Here is a 14911-nt window from a genome sequence, read left to right as displayed (position 1 = left end):
CTCCGTTTCCTATTTAATGGATACATGATTTACCTCCGCTTCCTGACACCCACGATCTTCTTAACGATCCCTCTGTTGTTTATGCTCTACCCATACTGGGAGGAGCAAAATTCAGTTTGCCACATCTAATCGAAGAGGGCTTGATGTTTCCCTTCGGAATAGACAACATTGACACTCCTTTGGATAGTTCCTTTGGTGAGTATAATTATTTCACTCTGCCTCTGCTGACTAGTATATCTCTTTGATAATGATGTTTATCCTCTGTATTTCAGCTGATGCTCTTCTTCCAGCTTTTATGTACAAGAATTCCGCTATGACTAAATCTTTCGTCAATAATCTTGGAGAAAAATGGTTATTTGCTCGCCGATCCGATCCTAATCCCTCCACTTTGGGCTTGCTTTCCGAAGAAGAACGAAGGGCAGAGGGTGTTGCACTCCTGGAAGAGGAGGAAGAAGAGCCTTTTGTTACCTTAGTTAAGAAGCCAAATCTCACTAAGGACTCTCCCTTCGGCGATTTCTTTGGCACTTTTGTGCAAGCTCCTCTTGTTCCGGCGTCTGTTTCTTTTGAGAGAGGTAAGACACCGATAACTCCCACCCATATTATATCCAATCCTACTCTTAGGATGATGAGGCCCGGTCTACTTATCCCTTCTTCTTCTATTATTTCAGCTCCTTCTACTTTTGAGATGACTGTTGTCCCTCCCGTGTCTTCTGCATCCTTGGCATTGGCCTTGCCTCCCTTGGCTTCTAGGCCTCGAGCAAAACGGACACCCTGCCGACGATCTTTTCCAGGTGTCGATCCTTCAACTGTTAGTGTTCCCACCATTGCAACAACCCTTCCTACACTGTTACCTTCTATTCCATCTAGTTCCTCCCCTGCTCCTCCTGCTTCTACTATCCCTTTTCCTTCTATTGCATCCTCTTCTTCTCCACCTCTTGCTTCCTCTCTCCCCCGTCCTTTATTTACACTGGCTGCGGGCTTACCTTCTCAATTGGGACAACCCTCTAGTCTACCTAGCTATGACACTTTGCAACTACAAGGTTTACTGGCCAAATCTTGGATGCAGGGTTATGAGCAACTAAGAGGTCTTAGTCTCCCACATCGAGCTGATCGCCATAGTCGTCAGGCCGTGGCTGTAAGTTTTTCTGGTTATATGTTATCAACTTTGTATCTTCATTTTTAGCTTACATTGTCCTTTTGTTTAGTTTCTTGCCACAAGTCTACATATCGACCAACTACTCACAGCTAAGGATCATGAGAACAATAAGTTGAAAGCTCAACTGGAGACATTGAAGTCTGCTTCGCCTTCTTCTAACAATGATATGGCTCAGTTGCAGGAGAAGGTGGCCTTGCAAAATCAACAATTGGTAACCTTGAAACAAGAATTGGAGGAATGTCAACAAATGTTGAAAGATAAAGAGCTTGCTAGAAGGACGTTAGAATTACAGGTGGATAGGTTACACTCTGGTCTTCGACTAGAGATTGCTTTGAAAGAGAAAGCTCTCTCAGATGCTTCTAAAAAAAGTCTTATTTTAGAGAAAGTAGAGAAGCCCCATAATGCCTGTCTTTTTGATCAAGCTCAGGACTTAGCCTCTCATGATTTCATTCTCCTACAGGAACAAGAGCAGAGAAAAGCCCAAGAGGTTGAATTATCACTGCTTCAGAAGGAATTAGAGCAGCTTAAATCAGAGAAAGACGCCTTGCAAGATCAGAACGTGAGTTTACAAACTGATTTTCAAAATTACAAGGACCAATAGAAGAGCCGGTGGGAAGAATGGCGTCAGACTTATTTGAAGTCTTTAGCCTTTGCTCGGGAATTCGTTCGTAGGATAGTAGGTGCTCTAAACCATTCTGTATCGGGAGTTCTTCAACAATTAAGAGAGGGTGGTTACCTACCCAAAGAACCTCCCCTTTCTTTCATAAATCGCCGCAGGCTTAACGAAGAACTGCCCGCGGATTTAAAAGGCCCTTTTCCGAATGTTTAAAGAGATCATTCATAAAAGATTTGTACTATAGGAACTGCTAATGAAAAGAAAAGTGTGATTAAAGCTATATAACTAAGTACTTGCAGTACATAAGAAAATTTTGATACTTACTTGCTTCTTTATCATGCTGATTTGAGAACACCCATTCTGAAATACTTTTGAATATTGAGTATAAACTTTATTCGAGAATTCCTGGCTTATCTCTTGAAGTTAATCTTTGTCATGATGAATTCTTCTGCAGACAATATACGGTATACTTCATAATTCCCAAAAGAATGCATAACTTCAATTGATCTCTAGATAAAGAGCTGTGTAAAATTTCTGAGTTCTGAGTTGAACATATTATTCCAGGCAAATTTTTAAATAAAGACTTCTAAATGGATAGACCTCCAAATGAATAATGTATCATATGTATAGCACCCCTTTTGAATTCCAGCCTCGTGTCCGCATAATCTCGGTGAATTAGGTCTTGAATTTATAAGATCTCTTAATGGTGATTTGTGATGGGTTAGAAGACCCGTTCGAGTTACTTCATAGAATTTTCTGATCGATTTTTGCTTCTGAGATGGTTTAGAGTCTCCGGTTTCTCCTATGAAGACCCGATCGAGTTACTTCATAGAATTTCCCGATCGACTTTTGCTTCTGAGATGGTTTAGAGTCTCCGGTTCCTCCTATGAAGACCCGACCGAGTTACTTCATAGAATTTCCCGATCGACTTTTGCTTCTGAGATGGTTTAGAGTCTCCAGTTCCTCCTATGAAGACCCGACCGAGTTACTCCATAGAATTTCCCGATCGACTTTTGCTCTGAGATGGTTTAGAGTCTCCAGTTCCTCCTATGAAGACCCGATCGAGTTACTGCATACAATTTCCCGATCGACTTTTGCTCTGAGATGGTTTAGAGTCTCCGGTTCCTCCTATGAAGACCCGACCGAGTTACTTCATAGAATTTCCCGATCGACTTTTGCTCTGAGATGGTTTAGAGTCTCCGATTCCTTCTATGAAGACCCGATCGAGTTACTTCATAGAATTTCCCGACCGACTTTTGCTCTGAGATGGCTTAGAGTCTCCGGTTCCTCCTATGAAGACCCGATCGAGTTACTTCATAGAATTTCCCGATCGACTTTTGCTCTGAGATGGTTTAGAGTCTCCGATTCCTCCTATGAAGACCCGATCGACTTTTGCTCTGAGATGGTTTAGAGTCTCCGGTTCCTCCTATGAAGATCCGACCGAGTTACTTCATAGAATTTCCCGATCAACTTTTGCTCTGAGATGGTTTAGAGTCTCCGGTTCCTCTTATGAAGACCCGATCGAGTTACTTCATAGAATTTCCCGATCGACTTTTGCTTCTGAGATGGTTTAGAGTCTCCGGTTCCTCCTATGAAGACCCGATCGAGTTACTTCATAGAATTTCCCGATCGACTTTTGCTCTGAGATGGTTTAGAGTCTCCGATTCCTCCTATGAAGACCCGACTGAGTTACTTCATAGAATTTCTCGATCGACTTTTGCTCTGAGATGGTTTAGAGTCTCCGGTTCCTCCTATGAAGACCCGATCGAGTTACTTCATAGAATTTCCCGATCGAATTTTGCTTCTGAGATGGTTTAGAGTCTCCGGTTCCTCCTATGAAGACCCGATCGAGTTACTTCATAGAATTTCCCAATCGACTTGTAGTCTATGCAAAAATATGACTCTTGTACTAACCTCTTGACAGTTTTTAAGGTTTCTTGACTTTGAGGGGAGCTAAATAGGCCTTTTGGGATGTCCTTCTATTGATTGCTCGAAATAGAAAATGAAGGTTCTCTGGATATTTATCAATCTGTATGAACCATACTTATTTCCAGTGATGATATTTGTCTTGCCTGACTTTCATTAAAAGAAGTAGGGTACATAAACTGTAGGTATATTTGTCCTCAGTTCACCAGGGACTTCAAATAATTGTGAACACTTTCTTAAATAGTATGATTTGGTCAGGTTCGATAAGGCTGTAAATGATTAGCGCTCCAAGGGCGTTCTAAAATTCTCCCTTCAGCATCTTGAAGATAATATGAGCCTGATGCGAGCTTTTCTACCACTTTGTAAGGTCCTCCCTATTGTGGTGCCAGCTTACTGATATCTCCAACAGGTTTAATTCGTTTCCATACCAAATCCCCCACTTGGAAAAATCTGGGTATCACTCTCTTGTTATAGTTTTGCCTCATTCGCTGTCGATATGATACAAGACGGGTAGCAACTTTATCTCTTATTTCCTCTATCAAATCTAGCTCTATAAGTCGTCGACCTTCATTGTCCTCATCATATAATCGCCGTCTATCAGATTCTACCCCCACCTCGATGGGAATTATTGCTTCTCCTCCATAAACTAACTGAAAAGGCGTGATTCCTGTAGCTTCCCGGGGTGTAGTGTGGTGAGCCCAAAGAACACTGGGTAATTCATCTACCCAGCTACCTCTAACATGATCCAATTTGGTTTTTAGACCTCTAATAATCTCCCTATTAGTTACCTCTGCTTGACCATTGCTTTGTGGGTAAGCTACGGAAGTGAAGGCCTAAATGATGCCGTAACTGTTGCACCAATCTAAAATCCTATCCCCTTGGAATTGCCTTCCATTATCAGAGACCAATTTATGAGGAATGCCAAATCTGCAGATTATATTTTTCCATAAAAATTTAATAACTGCATCTTCAGTAATTCGAGCAAGTGGTTCTGCCTCCACCCATTTAGAAAAATAATCCACCGCTACCAATAAGAATTTTCTCTATGCAGCTGCCATAGGAAACTGTCCTACTATGTCCATGTCCCACTAATCAAAGGGACACGCAACTATAGAGGTTCTCAATAACTGTGTAGGATGATGTGAGATATTTTGATGTTTTTGACAGGAAACACAAGTTCTCACCAGCTTGTTAGCATCTTCATGTAAAGTGGGCCAAAAATAACCTGCTAACAGAATTTTACGAGCCAAAGATCTTCCCCCTATATGACTACCACACGAACCTTGATGAACTTCTCGTAAAATAAACTGTATATCTTCTGTGCCAATACATTTAAGCAAAGGTCTGGAAAAAGCCCTTTTATATAACTGTTCTCCCACCATAGTGTATTGAGCGGCCCTCTTCTTAAATACTCTTGCCTGTTCTACATCACTAGGAAGAATACTTTGCTGCAAGTATAATATGATCTGAGCCCTCCAATCGCTTTGAATATCTGCTTCAGCGTGTCTTTTAATACAAGATACTAACAGAGTTTGTTCCACGGGCCTATCTACTATAGCAGAAGCCAATTTAGCCAATTCATCTGCTACTTGATTTTCAGATCTAGGAACCTTTTGTATATTTACTTCTTGAAACTGGGACTTCAACTTATCAAACGCTTCAGCATATAACTTAAGCCTATCATTATTGATTTCAAAATTACCTGATAGTTGTTGAGCTGCTAATTGAGAATCGGAATAGATAAGGACCCGAGCTGCCCCTATATGTCGAGCAGCTTGCAAGCCGGCTATTAAGGCTTCATATTCTGCTTCGTTATTGGTAGCTCTGTAATTCAACCTGATGGAGAGTTGCAGCTTGTCTTCCCTTGGTGATATAAGAAGAACACCAATTTCGCTACCTTGTCTAGTTGAAGAACCATCTACATAAACCTTCCAGGTGCTTTCTTCCTCGGGGCCTTGAACTTCTATGATGAAGTCCGCTAGAGCTTGTGCCTTGATGGCCGAGCGAGGTTGATATTGGATGTCATATTCCCCAAGTTCAGTTGTCCATTTGATCAGCCGTCCTGATGCCTCTGGGTTGAGTAACACTCGCCCAAGAGTGTTGTTAGTTAATACAATAATCTCATGTGCTAAGAAATATGGGCGCAACCTCTGAGCAGTCAATGCTAGGGCGTAAGCTAATTTCTCTAGTATAGTGTATCTACACTCAGCTCCTTTTAATAAATGGCTAGAAAAATATACATGTTGTTGCTCCTTTTCCTCTTGTCTAACTAGTACAGAACCTACGGCGTTTTCATTAGCCGACAAGTATACCCACAGAGTTTCTCCTACTATAGGTTTAGCCAACACAGGGAGAGTAGCCAAATAATCTTTCAATTCTTGGAAAGCCTTATCACACTCCTCATTCAATTGAAACTTATTAGCCTTTCTGAGTATTTTAAAGAAATGAAAACTACGATCAGCCGATCTAGAAATAAATCTAGACAAGGCTGTGATTCGGCCTGTCAATCTTTGGGCTTCCCTCATGTTGCACGGTGGCTCCATATTCTGCAGTGTCTTGACCTTGCTCGGGTTGGCCTCTATCCCCCGTTCGGACACCATATATCCAAGGAATTTTCCTCCCTTCGCGCCGAATAAGCATTTGCTTGGATTTAACTTGAGCCCATATTGTCTTAAAGTCTCGCAAGTTTCCTCTATATCCCTGCACAGATCAGCAGCTTGAAGAGACTTAATTAAGATGTCATCAACATATACTTCCATATTTCTACCAATCTGCCTCTGGAAAACCTTATTCATAAGCCTTTGATAAGTTGCTCCTGTATTTTTTAGTCCAAAGGGCATAACATTATAGCAATAAGTACCTTCAGATGTTATAAAACTGACTTTTTCCTGATCTTCTTTGGCCAAGGGAACTTGATGATAACCTTGATAAGCGTCCAACATAGAGATATATTCGCATCTGGCGGTGGAGTCAACAAGCTGATCAATCCTGGGTAACGGATAATAGTCCTTCGGGCAAGCTTTGTTGAGATCCCGAAAGTCAATGCAGACTCGCCATTTATTTCCTGGTTTAGAGACTAACACCACATTAGCCAACCAGCTTGGGAACTGTACTTCCCTAATATATCCCGCCTCCATAAGTTTGGTTATTTCTTCTTTGATGATTTGATTTTGTTCCGCGCTAAAACTTCTTTTTCTTTGCATGACCGGGCGGGCATCCGGGAAGACATACAAGGAATGTTCCATAACGGTAGGAGAAACGCTCGAGACTTCTTTGGGAGTCCATGCAAATACATCATTATTCTTCTCCAAACATTGTACTAATGCAGCCTACAGAGTAGGCTCAAGATCGGCCGCGATATATATAGTAGCTTCAGGTCGACCGGCCTGGATATGAATTTCTTCCTTCTCTTCATAGACCAGGGCGGGCTGTTTTTCCCTGATGGCGTTAACCTCCATTCTTTGAATCTTTCGGGCGGTGTTAGCTTCAGCTCGAATTATCTCTACATAACATTTTCGGGCTGTCTTCTGATCACCCCGTACTTCTCCAACTTGATCGTCCACAGGAAATTTGATCTTTTGACAAAAAGTAGAAACAACCGCCCTAAACTCGTTTAAGGCAGGTCGACCGAATATCACATTGTAAGAGGATGGAGCGTCTACCACCATAAAATAAGATCTCCTGGTTCTCATTAGAGGCTCTTCTCCCAGTGAAATGGCCAACTTTATTTGACCTAAAGGTTGTACTTCATTGCCCGTGAATCCATACAGAGGAGTAACGATTTGTTGAAGTTCACTTGGATCAATTTGTAGCTGATCGAAAGCCTTCTTGAATATAATATTGACGGAACTACCCGTGTCTATGAAGGTACGAGCAATGGCGTAGTTGGCTATCACAGCTTTGGTGATCAGATCATCATGATGAGGTATTTCTACCCCCTCAAGATCTCTGGGCCCGAAACTTATTTCAGGGCCGGCTGCTCGTTCCATGCTGCACCCTACTGCATGAATCTCCAATCTTCGGGCATGTGCTTTTCTGGCTCTATTAGAATCCCCATCAGTGGGTCCGCCCGCAATCATATTGATATTGCCTCGAGCAGCATTGTTTCTGTTTTCTTCCTGTCGAGTCATCACAGCTTCAGAAGGTGCTTTTTCTGATACTTGACTAGTATCGGTCGGGACTGGTATTGCCTCATGCCGAGTCTCGATCGGGCGATATTCCAATTTGGGTGGACTTTGCTGCCTGGGGTATTGTTGTCGATAGTAGTTCTTCCTCTGATATCGCTCCCTATTGACTCGTCTATTTCTTAAAACAAAACAGTCTTCAGCATGATGACTGCTAGTTTTATGATAAGTGCACCACCTCCTCGGTGCCTCTGGCTGTATCTCCACATGTTGTACAGCTTGTGGACGATACTCTGGTTGTCGATGAGGTGGATGAGTTATTCTAGGACCTCTGGGTGGAGGCACAGGGGCTGGAGCTTTCTCTTTAATTTGGGTAGGAGAAGAGGTGACACCCTCCTTTTTACGAGCATCTTGAGCTTCTTCTACATTAATAAACTCAGTAGCCCTCTCAATCAAGGAATCAAAATTAACAGGGGGATTTCTTACCAAATCTTTAAAGAAATCATTATCATTCAGACCTTGAGAGAAAGCACTTACTAATATCTCAGTAGTAGCATTAGGCATATCAATAGCTACCTGATTGAACCTTTTGATGTATGCTCGGATAGATTCTTTAGTCGACTGCTTGATTGAAAACAAACTCCAAGGAGTCTTATGATACCTCTTGTTGCTAGAGAAATGGTATAAAAAGACTTTCTTGAAGTCCTTGAATTTTCGAATAGATTTTTCTGGTAATCTCTTGAACCAGCGCTGTGCAGCTCCTCCAAGGGTAGTGAGAAACATCCGATACTTCACTCCATCAGAGAATTGTTGTAATAATGATACGTTCTTAAATTTCAACAGATGATCTTCTGGATCTGTTGTTCCAGTATATTCCCCGATCTGCAGGTTTTGATACCGCTTAGGAAGCGGATCATCCAGTACACTTTGAGAGAATGGGGAGATGACCTTCTCAGGTGAGCTATCACTAGTTATCATTTTAATCTTACGCTTTTCTTTATCGGGTGCTTCACCAGAGGATTCTTGGAACACAGGCCTTCTACCCCCTGCTCCATAGGAGTGCGAAGGAAAGCTCGGGGATGCCTCGTCGGAGAAACAGCAGTTGGAGGAAAATATGCATGTTCCTCTTCTTCTAGTTCCTTTCCTTTCCGCTGCTCAGTAGTTGATATTGCCGGATTATGAGCTGTTTGCAGAGTAGCTCCAGTATGAGCTTGAAGTTGTTGTTGTTGTTGCTGCAAGGCTTTCTGGACATGGGAGTTGATGAGAAAATCCAAATCCTCCCGACTGATAGTAAGTAGGTTTGATTTTTCGGCCTCTTCCATCATGTAGTCTCAGATTCAGGTGAGGTTCCCACAGACGGCGCCAAATTTGATCCTGTCTGAGAAGCTGGACACGATGGAAATCCGGAAGAAAGAAACCCACCGCTGATGAAGAATAATACCTGTAGAACAATGATCCGAGAAACCCAAAGCGGATCGGGAAAAATAGAGTCACCGAATGCCCTCCTTGCACGAAGATCCGATGACGAGAGAGAAACCCAATCGAATAGACACCCGGATTCGGAGCTTCCAAGACTTCCTGCGCACAAGAGACCAGCCAACACTATCGTCAGTGACCTAAGACCGGGGTGGGAATCCCTGGCTAGGCCCTCTGACGCTCAAGTTAGTGATCTCTCTTGGTGTGGAAGAAGGAAGAAGAAGATGAACAGTAGCTGGAAAATTATGGTTATCAATGTGCGCAATGATATGAACTCGTCCACTTACCTTGCCAACGGAGAGGATTCCCCCTTTTATACCACTTCATATAACCTCCGTAGTCATGAAGTGGACCCCGGTTTGTTAGAGTTCGTTATGAGATGATGTCAGCGGCGTACTTGTGGTAAATGACTTTTAAGGAATCTTTTTTGTACCCCAGATGTACCTTCTTTGTCATTTAGTACCTGCAAAATAATCTGGGAGCATATTTCCTGCCAAAATATATAATACCTATCATGCATTTACATATTACAGATATCATCGTTAATTATCTTCTTTGAAATATTCATTTATGATCCTTTCTCATGCAGCTTCATGCAGTTTCTATTTGCATCCTTTTTATATTAATAAACTGCATTTTATCTAGTATCTCTCCAAGGTATTGATCGACCGACCCGTATTGGCTCTCCCCTTGAAGGTATGTCCCGACCGATATTAGCCTACCTTCATCCTGAAGTTAGGTCCCGGCCGATATTAGCCTACTCCACTTAGAGTATATATCTTTCCCTTGGGAGGCGTATTTCGGTCGATATAGGCTTACCTCCTATCGGGGTATGTCCCGACCGATATTAGCCTACCTCCTTCCTGAAGTTATGTCCCGGCCGATATTACCCTACCTTCATCATGAAGGTATATTACGATCGATATTAGCCTACTTCCCGTAAAGTATATAGGCCTTTCTCTTGGGAGGCATATTTCGGTCGATATAGGTTTGCCTCCTATCGAGGTATGTCCCGACCGATATTAGCCTACCTCCTTCCTGAAGTTATGTCCCGGCCGATATTAGCCTACTCTCATCATTAAGGCATTTCACGACCGAAATTAGCCTACTTCCCGTAAAGTATATAGGCCTTTCTCCTGGGAGGCATATTTCGGTCGATATAGGCTTACCTCCTATCGAGGTATGTCCCGACCGATATTAGCCTACCTCCTTCCTGAAGTTATGTCCCGGCCGATATTAGCCTACTCTCATCATTAAGGCATATCACGACCGATATTAGCCTACTTCCTGTAAAGTATATAGGCCTTTCTCCTGGGAGGCATATTTCGGTCGATATAGGCTTACCTCCTACCGGGGTATGTCCCGACCGATATTAGCCTACCTCCTTCCTGAAGTTATGTACCGGCCGATATTACCCTACCTTCATCATGAAGGTATGTCCCGACCGATATTAGCCTATCTCTCTTACTTTTCCTTCCTCATTTTCTTTCCTCATCAGGAGACCCACAAAACCTAACCCATATCAATTCTCTCAATAAATTTTTTAGAATTTTAATATCTCACATTAATACTACATTAATACTATATTAAGTATAAAAATCTATCCTTCTCTGCACAATAAAAAAAATTTTCATATAATTTTTTTTACATGTCCTACATTATAAATCATATATTTTTATTTATTATTTTTTTATTTAATATCTCTATATAATTTTTATTTGATATCTTAATTAATTATGATATTTAATTTAATTTAATTTATTTATAATTTATAATTAATAAATTAATAAATTTATGATTTTTAATTTAATTTAATTTATATTTTTATTTAATATTTAATTAACTTATAAATTTAATTATATATATATATATAAACTTATCTCAAATATATTTATTTTCAAATAAAAAAGGTATCACTTTAATTATTACTAACTATTTATGAAATAAAATATTATAATTAAATATTTCATCAAATAATTTATTTTTTAATTATTTGGAAAGAATCAATTTGTACATTAATTATTGATTCCACCATAAAGAGAAAAAAAAATAAATTTATAAATTCAAATTTATTCTTGAATTAAAAATCTTAAATCTCACCTACATAATTATAAAAACTTTTTTATTGATATATATATTTTTTTAATTTTACAAATTTTTGACAAATTTTACATTAGAGATATTCTTAGGTCAAAACATCATGTTCACTTTACCTAGTCGGTCCATCAAGAACCGTGTGCGCATGCAACGACCTAACAGAGATAAAGGTCCTTTTATCTTTTCCAAATTAATGACTGAGAGAGTTCGGGAAACAAATATAATATTTGGAAGAAATTGTGGATGGATGTTATAGTGCTCGGGCAAGGGATAGTAAAACTTCCTAACCAAGCTAAAAAAGCTGGCAAGTTTTCAAATTCAAAATATACATTCATTCCGAGTTAAAGGTATAAGCTAGTTTCTAGGTCAACTAGACTTGGCATGTTATTACCTTCTCTTGGACGGACCCTCTTTGGGCAGAAGAAATATTTGTCTGGAAAAAAAATTTCCTTATAGAATATAGAATATGTGTAAAGTTAGTCATTTTTTTAAGTCATGATGAGGGCACTGTCTTTCTAGACTCTTGAATCTGTCTCATGCTTCAAATAATGATTCTCCATCTGCTTGAGCAAAATTTGTGATACAATTTCTTATGTAAACCGTTCTACTTGGAGGGAAAAAGTGATTCAGAAATTGCTGCTCTAATTATTTCCAACACGTGATACTTTGAGGATGGAGGGTATATAACCAAGTCTTTGCTTTATTCTTGATACTAAAAGGAAATACTATTAATCGAACTGCATATGCTGGCACTCCTTCACAATTCACCATATCACAAAGCTCTAGAAATATCTCAAGGTGCAGATAAGGGCTTTCTGATACTTCTCCTCCAAATTTGTGACCTTGTATCATAATAATTAACTCTGGGTCTAGTTGGAAACTTTTTACTTCAATATGAGGCTGCACAATGGGAGACATAAATCTAGCAGAACTGGGTGTAGAAAATTCTCTCAAAAGCCTACTTGACATGTTAGTGCTCATGGATATTTAAGAAAAAAAATTACGAGGAATAAAAATAAAAATAAAGAATTAAAGACAAGAAATAAAATGTTATATGAAAAATAAGAAAGAAAATACCGAATTTAAATTACAAGAAAGAAAGTGCATAATGAAAACAAGAAAGAAAAAGGAAAATGAAAAAGAAAAATGTCTAGAGCAACTCATATGCTAATCAACTAATGTTAATCGAAAATAGTGTATGACAACAATGTCAAAAATTTGTTACATCATCACAAGTGCACGATTACGTCGTCAGTAATATAAAAGATTATCGATCCCACAGAGACTGTTGATTAAGCACTAGTCAACTTCGCACAGTGAATTATCTAGACAAACATAAGATTGGTTGGAAAAGAGAGAGTGAAGAAAAGAGAGAATGTAAAGAGTAGAGAAAGAGAGAGAGCTGGATTTGGGGATGGATAGATACTAGGATTTCGGTTTCACTATGATGCTGGTTAATGTCCCTATGCATTGTTCATCTCTCTAACTCCATGCTTACACTAGTGTAGGAGTACTAACTAGAGTCCGGTATAATCCCGCGAAGATTGTACCGAAGAGTTTACCCAAGTTCAACCGCCATTAAGTAGAAGAGGTAATTTAGGAAGTCCGATTATAGGGAACATCCTTCTGTCACAAGGGCCCACGGTCCATGTTCCTAGATTACTCAGATCACTTCCTAACGGTATATTAATGCAATTAAGTAGAAGAGGTAATATAGGAAGTCCGATTATAGGGAACATCCTTCTCACACAATGACTCACGGTCAACGTTCCTAGATTACACAAGTCACTTCCTAACATTAATTTGGAAGAACCGTCTAAATTCTAATTAATCTTCCTAACAAGAATCGATCCCCATTTCAAGGAACTGCCGTAGAAAGTAAGGGATATCTTCTGTCACAAGGTCTCATGATCTTACATTCCAAGGCTCTTCCTCTACATGATGATCTAACCCTACATCTATATGGATTTAGCTCACATATTTCGTCAAACGCATATAAGGCACAACAGACATAGATGATGATATAAACACTTCATTGCATAGGAAAATATCTAAATACATAGTTCATATATTCACAATCACATCATAGCTACTTCCTGTTGGTGTGGTTAACACTAACGGTCTAACTCAAGTTTTGATAAATGACAAAATAGGTTAAGTTAATTTTGTTATTGTCGAACACTCTGATTGAGTGTACAGGAGAAGCCCAGACAGGTTGACGGGCTGACCTGATGTCTGGCACGAAGCCCATCTAGGTCGATGGACCGACCGGATAGCTGGCACGAAGTCCAAACGGGTCGACGGGTTGACCGGACGTTTGGCACGAAGTCCAGCTAGGTCGACGGGCTGACCGGATAGCCGGCACAAAGCCTAGACGGGTCAAAGGCTGATCGGACGTCTGGCAGGTAAGTGAAGGTAAGTCACTGGAGGGGACTTCGACCAATGGTTTAGCATCACAAAAAGCTATAGAGCACCAGTTGACAACTCTGGAATTCCACTGGACCCGGAACAGTGGACTCCGGACATGAAAAAGAAAGCATCAACGGACTTCAAAGCTCTCAACATGCTACAATGCGGGTTGACAAAGGTAGAATTGAACCGGGTCGGACCACACCAGAATACGAAATAACTATGAGACAAATTGATCGAACTGCACGAAGGGATAAGCGACGCGAAGGTAACGAAGCGTGATCTTTTGTTAAATAGATTATTTAACATTAAAATGCAGGAAGGAGAAACGGTGAGTTAGCTTCACGTGAGGATCATGAACATCCTCAACGGACTCCACACAATAGGACATCAAATGGAGAGCCGAGACTTAATAAGGTATGCCTCGAACGCTTTTCCATGCAATAATTTGTGGACATTTATCGTGGATGCCTACAAAATCTCTAAAAATTTATCAAAATTAAAATTAGACGAGTTTTTTTGCGAGTTAGAGTTACATGAGCAGACTAACGCTGGATCCGAGAAAGGTGTTGCCTTATTTGCAGGTTCCTCCAAGGAGAGATCTAAAAATAAGCCTGAACTAGAAGAAGAGTCCGATCAGGAGACCGAAGATGAAGAGTACCTGGTGAACCTGGTAAGGAAAATGTTCACCAGGAGAAAGAAGAGCTTCAGCAAGAAGGACCTGCAAAAGATCAACGCTCCAAACGAACCAAGGAACATGACCTGCTTCGGATGCAACAAAAAGGGCCACTATAAGAACGAGTGCCCGAAACTGAAGAGCGACAAGACAAAGTCATCCAAGAAGAAGGCTCTCAAAGCGACTTGGGACGACTCCTCCTCGGACGAATCGGAGGTCGAAGATCAGAAGTACCAGAGCCACCTCACGCTGATGGCCCTCGAAGAAGAATCAGACGAAGAATCGGAAGACGGGTTCGAACCCGAATCAAACCACGAGTCCGTACTCGTTTCCGAAGGTCCCGACAAGGTAGATCTTAATTTAAATAGAAATTTTTTAAAAATTATTTCGTGCTTGAATAAGAAATTGACAATGCTAGAAAATGAAAATAA

At 40.5% G+C, this 14911-nt stretch overlaps 1 non-coding gene across 1 annotated transcript; it reads left to right on the top strand.

Annotated features, from left to right (window-relative positions):
- Positions 1-11885: 11885 nt before the first annotated feature.
- On the top strand, positions 11886-11991 carry LOC121973912. The gene has a single exon (XR_006109818.1). It is a non-coding gene; the product is annotated as a small nucleolar RNA R71 (small nucleolar RNA).
- Positions 11992-14911: the final 2920 nt, after the last annotated feature.

This window comes from Zingiber officinale, chromosome 4A, assembly GCF_018446385.1.
Source record: "Zingiber officinale cultivar Zhangliang chromosome 4A, Zo_v1.1, whole genome shotgun sequence".
NCBI classification, from domain to species: Eukaryota; Viridiplantae; Streptophyta; class Magnoliopsida; order Zingiberales; family Zingiberaceae; genus Zingiber; species Zingiber officinale.
The sequence above is the reverse complement of the archived record's forward strand: the minus strand, read 5'-3'. Positions and strand labels throughout refer to the sequence as shown.